The sequence below is a fragment of the Cryptomeria japonica genome, chromosome 10 (assembly GCF_030272615.1).
Source record: "Cryptomeria japonica chromosome 10, Sugi_1.0, whole genome shotgun sequence".
NCBI classification, from domain to species: Eukaryota; Viridiplantae; Streptophyta; class Pinopsida; order Cupressales; family Cupressaceae; genus Cryptomeria; species Cryptomeria japonica.
In genome coordinates, this window is record NC_081414.1 from 765,114,610 (window position 1) to 765,124,482 (window position 9,873).

Below are 9,873 nucleotides of genomic sequence, written 5' to 3' on the forward strand. Positions count from 1 at the left end.
ACTTTGACCCTAATTTTTTATCATAATAATTTACTAATTTAGATATATTCTCAAATTTACATATAAGATTTAATAAAAAGAATGAAATGAACTTGTAATGAAATTCACCTGGGTATCAATGCCAAAAGTTTTGTTCAGTTTGGATTCTGTCATGACAATGTTCTCTGTAGCAAACTTCGCTCGTGCACGTGCATTCTCAGAACTATTAGGATCATAAGTGCAAAGAGAACCACAAGATCGACAAAAATGAGCTGGAACTCGATGCCTGGAAGAATCACCATCACCACTCGCATCACCCTCTACTAGAGGCCTAGGATATTGTATAAGGGTATGAGTGAGTGAGCTAATCGAGTCTAGAGTTTCGACCTCAATACTCTCCTTCACAATGGAAGGAATAATAACATGCTCCACCATAGGTTTGGCCAAGGGTCTTGGTGGGAGATTTGGGTCACGTTGTGCACCCTCTCTATCATGTGAGGAAACCCCACCTCTACCTTGGAAATCTAGAAAATCAAAACAATTTGGGATCTCATTAAGGACAAACTCATAGTATAGTTTTCTCAAAAAGTATTGGGGTACCTCATGATTATTGCATGGGGGCTGATCAAATACCATCCACCACCTATCCCAAAAATTGTTCTTAGTCCCTTCATGATGACACCAATGAATAGTGAATCTCCTGGATCCAAGGTGTAAAGGTTGATTCGTTCGGGGGTCCATAAAAAGAGCACACAAGTCAAATTTATTAATTTTCTTTTTCTTCACTGCCGCATATGATAATTTGTTAGCATAAAACTGCTTTTGTTCTTCCTTACTGGACCAAAGATTTATTTTCCCACTCACAGATTGTATGTGAGATACAATAGATTGCAAAGAACTGGTAAGGTTTGTCCTATGGGAGTTTGTTCCAGTGGGATCTTTTAGCCTTGTGATTAAACCTTCAAGCTCTTTTTGGTTATTTTCTATTTGACCTAATAGGTTTTCTTGTGTACCTATGGGATGTCTAGGGATTGTAGGAGGTTCTTGATGTGCTTATTCTTCAATATGGTCTTCATGAGGAGGTGATTGAGTGTTTTCAACATTTTCTTGTCTAATCTCATTTCCTGATAATGAAAATAAATTTAAATCAATAAACCTAGTTTAATCTTCAAATTAATAAAAAAATGACAATAAGAAAATAAAAAATACATACCTCTTCGAGCTCTTCGATGGCGTGGCAACATTTTGATGAGAGATGGACAACTTAGTGCCCAATATCAAGCTTTTACAAAGGGTGAGTGCAAGAAAATGGCACCCGAAATTGCCAAAACGCGGGTTTGGGAATGCAGAATGCATCCAAAATGCGGACATGGATTTTTTTAAAATTTTAAATGCTCATAAGGCACACGCCCTATAGTGTGCATGCCTTATGAGCATTTTTCATTTTTTTTGAAGTGTGGCACCTTTTTGGTACCACAACTTTGTGCATATAGCCATTTTGCATATCGAATCTTATGAGGATCTTCTTCACATATTTTTGTTGTGATAGACAAAGTTTACCACGTTCCTTATCTTTGTTTATTTCTATATCCGAAATTTAATTTTCTACTCCCAGATCCTTCATATTAAATGTCCTAGCCAACCGAGCCTTTAACTTATTAATTTTAACCATTCTTTTGCTTGCTACACTAATATCATCAACTTACAACACCAATATAATGAATAAACCACTTTAAAAACTTTTAAAGTAAACACAATGGTCATAATAACTTCTTGTAAAGTTTTGTCTCGCCAAGAATGAATCAATCTTCTTGTACCATTGCCTAGGTGAATACTTTAGGCCATACAATGACATTTTGAGTGCACCCAATTTTTTTGTTGCAATCTTGAACAAACCCTTCTAGTTGTTCAATATATATCTCTTTGGATCTAAATCTCCATGTAAAAATGTTGTTTTAACATCTAGTTGCTCCAACTCAAGATCAAGTAATACAACTAATTCTAACACAACCTGAATAGAAACAAGCTTAGCAATTGGTAAAATAATTCATGAAAATTAATACCTTCCTTTTGAGAATATCCTTTGCTACGGATCTTTCCTTATACCTTTCGATTTTATTATCAACACCCTTCTTCAATTTGGAGACCTATTTGCAACCAACTACTTTCTACCCTTTGGAATTTCTACCAAGTCCCATTTTTTATTCCTCTCCAAGGCATCCATTCCTTATTCCATTGACATTTTTCATTTAGTATTTTCAATGCCATTTGTTGCTTCCTAATAACAACGTAGTTCTCCGTTATTAGAAATCAAAGCAACAGATGAAACAAAATAATCATACCTTTTAGGAGGACTTCTAACTTGTGTAGATCTCCTAAGAGATGGTTGTGGTATTTCTACATTATCATGTATATCTTCTACATGGACACATCTTCATCTTCAAAAGCTTCTTCTTGCTCACTATTTTTTGTAAATGGTTGAGTTTCCAACTAAACTTATTGATATTATGGCACTTGTTCCTATTCCAAATCAAATTCTATAATGTTTGATTTTATTATAGAAGATTCATCAAATACAACATTTTTGCTAATGTTGATTTTGTGGGTGGTAGGATCCCACAATTTATATCCCTTAACTCCATCACCATAGCCAACAAAAATGTATTTCTTGGATTTTGGACCAATTTAGAATGTTGATCCTTAGAAATAAGATTGTATGCATCACAACCAAAAAAATTCAAAATTGAATAATCACATGAATGACTTGTCCAGACCTCTTTAAAGATCTTACATTCTATTGCAACTGATAGTGTCCCAACATTGGTCCCCATCTCATCTTTATCATCACTCAAGTCAACTTTCATAACATGGAATGATTAGATTTCCTAAATTTTCTTACTTAAATGCATATAAGAAAGATTGTTATATTTAGATTTAATTTTATTCATATTGTAAGCATAGTGAATCAAATATCGATCCTATTTGAAGTACTTCCAATTTGAAATGAATCATTATTTTTGCAGGTTTTACATTTATGATAAGTCTTTCACCACCCCCTAAGCAGCGACATCCTCATCTCAAGCAATGATATTTTTACAAGTCACTGGTCTATTGTTGGCATTTTTGAGGGGCTTTCCTTCTTGGTGAAATGAAAATGCAGCACTTGCCATCATTTCATGTCCTTCCTATCTTCCCATTTGGAATTGTCTATTTATTGCAAGCAACCAACTTTAATTTACAATTGATCTCTGCTTTTTCCTATGTCTTTCTTCCATCTTGTTTGCTTCCAGTTTTCTATTTGAATCCCTTTGCACCTACTTTTTGTAAGATGGACATTTCTCTCATTAACTAACGCATTTCTCTTCCTATTTTAGAGAATGAGAACCCAGAATTGGGAGAATTCTCCTTGGCAATTATCAGTAGAATCTTCACTATCCAATGCACCAGGATTGAGAGTGCCATTAGATTGTCAGAGGGAATCACATTTTGGATGCCTTCCCCCACCTTTTGTATCCCATCCAAGTGGCAAGTATGTTCAGCTGGTAGTTATTTTGGTTTCAAAATAGTCAAATAGTACACTGTGTTATTGACATGTTATTCAATCGCAATTGTTGTTTGTAAAATCTACACTGTAAAACATACTACTAACTTGTGTGTTATGCACACCAAACTGCCATTTTAGAACCAAAATAGTTGCGTTCGTATGTTCATGTCCAGCTCAATAGACCACCTACAATCTTATGCCATAGTGGTTGACCTTACAGTAAATTATGTTGATAAAAGGGCACCGCACTGAATAGTTCGAAGTGGAGTTAAGCATCTGTTAGTTCTGTTGTTAGCAGTGGGGGGGATAACATCATCTCATTCTCCTAAGCGATGAGGATTCTAGTTGCAGCTATTAGAGTTGGTTGTTTTAGAGTAGTTTTGATAAGTAGGTTCTAGATGAAGTAGTGATTAGAAAACTATGAGCTCTACAATTCTAAGAACTACTTTGAGAAGGAATAGTAATTAATGATTCTAAGAACAACTACTTCTTTCTCAACCTTTCATAACTACAGGCTCATGAGAGAAAGAGATGAAGAATTACGAGGCCTAACCAATACCCAGCTTATAACACCCTTAATGCTGCCATTATGGAGTATGATCTCCACTCTGGGAAAGCCTTGATTGGTGGACTTTGCAAGAGGAAAGACCCACTAAAAAACTATGGTTATCTATGTGTCTACTTGGCATTAAAGAGATCTTTATTTGCCAAAGAAGAGATAGAACTTAATATTGTTCTATCTACTCACAAACTGGAATTGGGGACTCGCTTTTGCGATAAAGTTCTTGACAAATACAAAGCCTTCTACCTACATACCAGAGGCATGCTTTGGTTCCCCCGTACAACCTTCTTTATGGGGTGTTCAAAAATGGAGTTGTAGAAGAACATGACTCCCATGGAGAAGTTGTTGACGAACTTACATCCAACTCTGGGGTTGACATGGAAATTGTGGATTGATGGCAATGACGACAACGTCTATCCGACATTCATATTGTAGCATTGATCATGTTTAATAATTAATTAATAATTAAAAATATTTTTCAATTAATTATTTAACATGGTCAATGCTACAATATGGGTGTTGGATATATAAAGTTGGCAATGACTATTTCATTTTTGTTTTTGTTATGTTTCCTTTTGCAATTAAAGTGGTCTAGAAGGTATATGGAGCTTGCTTCTTGGTGCAGCTATTATTTTTTAATAAAAAGTTAAAAAGAAGAAGAGATGGGCCATTTTTGTTAATCAGATTGATGATGTTGAAGAACTTAATCCTATATATTTTTGTTGTTCTATAATGTTACTGTTCTTAGAAATTATGTAATTTTTTAACTTAAAGTGCTCCAAAGTTATCAAATTTGAATTATATCTAGTTATAGATTAGTATAGGTCTTTTTTAGATAGTAAATGGTGGGTTTGTCACTTTGGTTACTCATTCAACATAGTTCTTGACCGATTTTGATTAAAGGAAACACCATGTCATACAATGTTTGAATTTTGTAATATGTTCATATTAGTATATGAGGGATTGCTCATTGCCCTCGGCTAGCATCTAAATCCTAGGCTACTTAGGTTTTATTAGAAATGGTGTTTTAATACAATGACTACCCAATCAGTTTGTATCCTATTCAAAGGGTGTTTTTAGTATATCCTGTCTATGTAACTTCATATTTAAAAAGCAATATAATTATAGGTCTATGGCTTTTTGTCTTAAAAAACAATCCAAATATTTCACAAATTCTTATATATATAAAAATAACAATTCAAGGGAAAAAGAATAAAACTTTGATGTAACTTATCATCTTTGTTTATGTTAAATTCAATTTGATGAAAAATGACTTTAGGAGACATCATACAAATCAAGTGGGTTATTTTACTCTTGCCACATATGGCTCTATTCTAGTGAAGACTTGTGAAAGTCATAAGTATTGCCTCTTCTTATCTTTTGTTCAGGTTAGATACTACCAACGGACCTCATTGAGTTGTCCTTATTACTAATTTTTTGAACTTTGATGATTGGTCCTATGCCCTTTGGTTTTCATTGAATCTATGAAAGGGGTAAGCCTTAACCCGACACCACAATTACTAAAGGCCTCTTTCTCTTTGTCAAAATTCTTTAAGTGTTTCGAGCCTTGAGGATCAGGCCTATGCCTTGTGAATTTAGTTAAATATGTGAATAAGGTATAATATATCCCCAACCCTTGAACCCTGAAATCCTCCTCTTCATCATTAGAACCTTCTAAGTGTTTTGAGCTTCGAGAGTTGGGCCTTCGCCCTTCGAAGTTCAATATGATTAAAAAAAGGAAAGGTGCAACCCTAACCCCTGAACCCTGAAAGCTCTTTCTCAATCACTAAACTTTCCTAAGGTATCAGGCATTGTATGTTAGACATTCGCCTTACACTTTATGTTCTAGTGGAAAGTGGGAAGGTGTAACCTCGATCCAATACCACCGATTGATGAGTTTCAAGCTTGCCCCCTTGATAGTTTTTGGACATTGATTCACTATTTTGCTTTGAAACATGAGAAAAATTGCTTAGTCAAACCTCGATCCTTAATCCCCAATGAAGATCTTTTCGATGGTAGACTTCAAAGGCTCCATGTTCTGTTGGATATATTAGGTCATTATCTAATTAATTCTATAATTAGTCCTTATTATTTACTCACTTAAGGTGAACTTAGCTACTCTTATCTTTTATTAGATTAGGTTAATAATAGCTTCACTTAGTTGAGCTAATTTTTAATTAATTGTGCTTCATCATTACTATAGTTCTAACAAAAAGATATTTTTATATATAAAAAATTACCAGTTCAAGAAAGGGAAAAAGAATAAAACTTTGATATAACTTATTATCTTCGTTTATGTTAAATTCATTTTGACAAAAAATCGATTAAGGAGACATCAAACAAATCAAGTGGATTATTTTACTCTTCCCACATATGGCTCTATTCTAGTGAATGGATAGGCAAGTTGGCCAAGATCCTAAATTGATTTATGAATAAGAAGTAGAAGTTATATAGTCTTATTATCCTACCATGTTATGACTTAATGTGTTGATTGACAAATCAACATGTCTTATTATCCTATCATTGACATTCATATTTAGGATCAAATACTTATAAGTGCAAGTCACTCTCCAAAACTCATCCTTTGTCCTTTGCCAACTAGGACAATTCTTCCTCATTATCTTTCTAAATTTGGCTAAGTGATGATAAATTTTCCAAAATATTTCATAAATTTATTTTTACATTGTGTCCAAGTTGTAGTAGGCTCTAAGTCCTAGTATCTAAACCAAGCACTTTGTTACCACATGTGATGACCCACTTGGTCTAATAACAAATTAATCTTATGAAAATAAGAAAGTAGAATAAAAATATTAACAAATACTACAAGTTAATGTGTATACTCTTTTCAAATTTATTAGCCAATATGCTCTCTTTGCGGAAAAGGGATACAGATATGAGATATAGATACTTGCTAAAAATGACTCCAAATGGAGACTATAGATGGCTCAACATATCCATGTTCGACTCTTCCAGATTTAGAAGAAATTTCATTGAGAAAATTTGGTAGAAACCCTAATTTTTACAACTCTCTCGGAATTACTCCAAATGAACTCAAATCTATTAAAAAAAAATTAATTTTAAAAAATAATAGAATAAGTGTAGGACTAGTATAAATTTGTTGGACCATTTATTTATTTATGTGTGTCATCTTTGCACATGGACCATGCTAATCTTCTATGTATCGTTCCAATTTTATCGAATGTCTACAAAGAGACACTAGAGGAGGCATATAAAACAATATAAGTAGTGCCCATATCATTTACATGTAGGGAATGTGGGATCATCTTTGACTCACTTTTAAGGTTTTAAATAAACTAAAAACTTACATTGGCTCATAGTGTCAAATATCATATCAGTAACACCATGGTGGATGTTGGAGTTTTGGCTTGGTATGTTGGGATTTAGAGGAAGGAATTTTGGAATGTAGGGACCCAAAATAGACATAGGGGCTTCACTTAGTGAACCTAGCTTATATCACGAGTGTTCATGGCATACTAAAGAATCCCCCTATTTTAAAAAAAACATTGCCCTAAACTCCTTTATTGCCACCCCCTCCCAATACACAACCCGAATAAAAAATCCCCTATTTTAACCAGATATTGTATTTTTTATAGCCCGAAGTAAAAACCCCCTATTCTCACCAGACAGGCAATATATTTTTTATTTATTTTTGGGATATTAAAGCCCCCAATATGAATGCACATGATATTATATTGCCTAGCCAGTGAAGCCCATGCGAAAATAGATTTATTATATTGAGATTGGAATTTTGGAATGTAGGGACCCAAAATGCATGTAAGATTTTGAGGAAAAAATTCTTTAGATTTTGATGGAGGAGTTTGTGATTGGCATGGTGTATTGATAATTTAAGATTTATAGATGGAGGGGGATTTTGAGGATGCATATCGGGAACATTGATTTTGTTGGTTTGGGAACACACTTTGTATTGGTTCTCTCTTTTTGACTGGTGAGCTTATGTGACCTTTATGATTTATTTCTATTTTGGATCAATTTTTTTTGCTAGTGCATGCTTTAATGCGTTGTGACATCATGATCCTTGGATTTTGAGAATTCTTTGATTTATGAGTTGGTGCACCCAAATAACTTTGACAAGTGATAGTATGGTCCCGTGGGGAGAGATTATCTTGACATTCCATAACATGATAGATCGATAAATATCATGTTGGAATAAGTCCATTGATATTAATAGGAGGATTAGGAGATGAAATTTCTGGGATGGATTTGATTAGTAGATTTTGGGATACAAGTGAGGGGTGTGATTGAAGTATTGTTGGTATCCATCTAATGAGAAGAGAAAGAAGCAACACCTATTTGGATGTTAGAATAAGTTTCCTTGGCATGTGTAAAGGGCTTACAACTATGTAGGCTATGATATTTATAGTGAGGCATTTGAATATTGGATTGGTTATGACATGGATTTTGTGAAGTAACTCTCTAAAGTCTCTCACTGCTTTGCACCAACAAGCTACCAACTTTTATGATTGGGAGTGGTAATTTTGTGGGTTATTTTGCATACTATCTTAATATTGTTAGCATACTATTATTACTCTTTATTTAATGTGTTTTATCCAAATATTGTCTAAGATTGTCCATGGAAATGGAAACACCAAAATGGGTAGGCAAGCTCCTATACATCCACCTAACAATTGCCCTTAGTATTTTGTGTGTAGGTACAAGTAGAGAAATTGTCTACAAGGAGTCTCTAGAGTTAATTAGCATCTTTGGTGATATTTTAAACCTCTTTTGTCATTTTGATCATTTAATCTTATTTACTGTTTACATTTTCGTATTTTATATATGTTCTGTAATCATAAGGAAGGAAGAAGCAATTGTATATTGTCCCACATTAGTTACAAATTTTTTTATAATTCACATCATTCAGTAAAGTTGAACATGTGTCATCATTGCTAACGGTCTATTGAATGTCCATAGCTAATCCTTGGTGTGGTGAAATGGAGATCGATCAATCAATTTTGGAGATGTTGTGAAAAGAAGTGCACATGGATCCTCTATATGTTTGGTTCATTGGTGTTTCTCTAGATTGTGAGATGTGTATGAAACTTTGATTATCGCACTAAAAAGAAGCGAGATCATTTTAAGGAAGTCCAAACCGTACCAACAAGTGATGCATCTGAAATATTCTTAACTAGGAAGAATTGTTTTGTGATAGTTGTCGAGGATAAGGAAGTAGTTGAGTGCTTCTTGAAAGACTGAGTGATGGGACTAGTAGACCCAAGGAGATTGACATATCCTAGAATGAAATTCATACCATCAATATTAGTTGTCCAATCTAACCGCAAGATAATTGGAAACCCTAGAAATATTGACAATGTGAAAGTGAATAATAGGTTGATTATTCAGTAGAACATTTGATACAAAGTAGCATGAACTATTGATGTGGTACACTTGGTACGAAGGGAAATAACTAGACCTCTTGACCTCTCATAGGTGACGTTATTATGGAAAAAAGTATGACATGCATTGTGTGAAGTAACATATAGAGGCATCATTACGCCGGAGGCGTTTCATTATATGAAATACACTGGCTGACTCTGAACATCAATGGTGTAGATTATCAGAGAAGGTTTGCAAGACGATTAAAGAAATCGCAACCTTCCAATTTCCATTGTTCTAATTTTTTTTTGCCAACGTGTGCTTTCTTGGAAAGCACGTTACCGAGGAATGCCCATAAATGTCGCTTCACTTGCCACCAATAAAGGCATCTCACGTGATAGATGTAATGCAAAAGACACATAAACTAAAGAAA

The 9,873-nt window shown here is 34.1% G+C and overlaps 1 non-coding gene across 1 annotated transcript; it reads right to left on the bottom strand.

Annotated features, from left to right (window-relative positions):
- Positions 1–7,194: 7,194 nt before the first annotated feature.
- LOC131027045 (U6 spliceosomal RNA) lies at positions 7,195–7,300 on the bottom strand. The gene has a single exon (XR_009102438.2). It is a non-coding gene; the product is annotated as a U6 spliceosomal RNA (small nuclear RNA).
- Between the last annotated feature and the right edge of the window lie 2,573 nt (positions 7,301–9,873).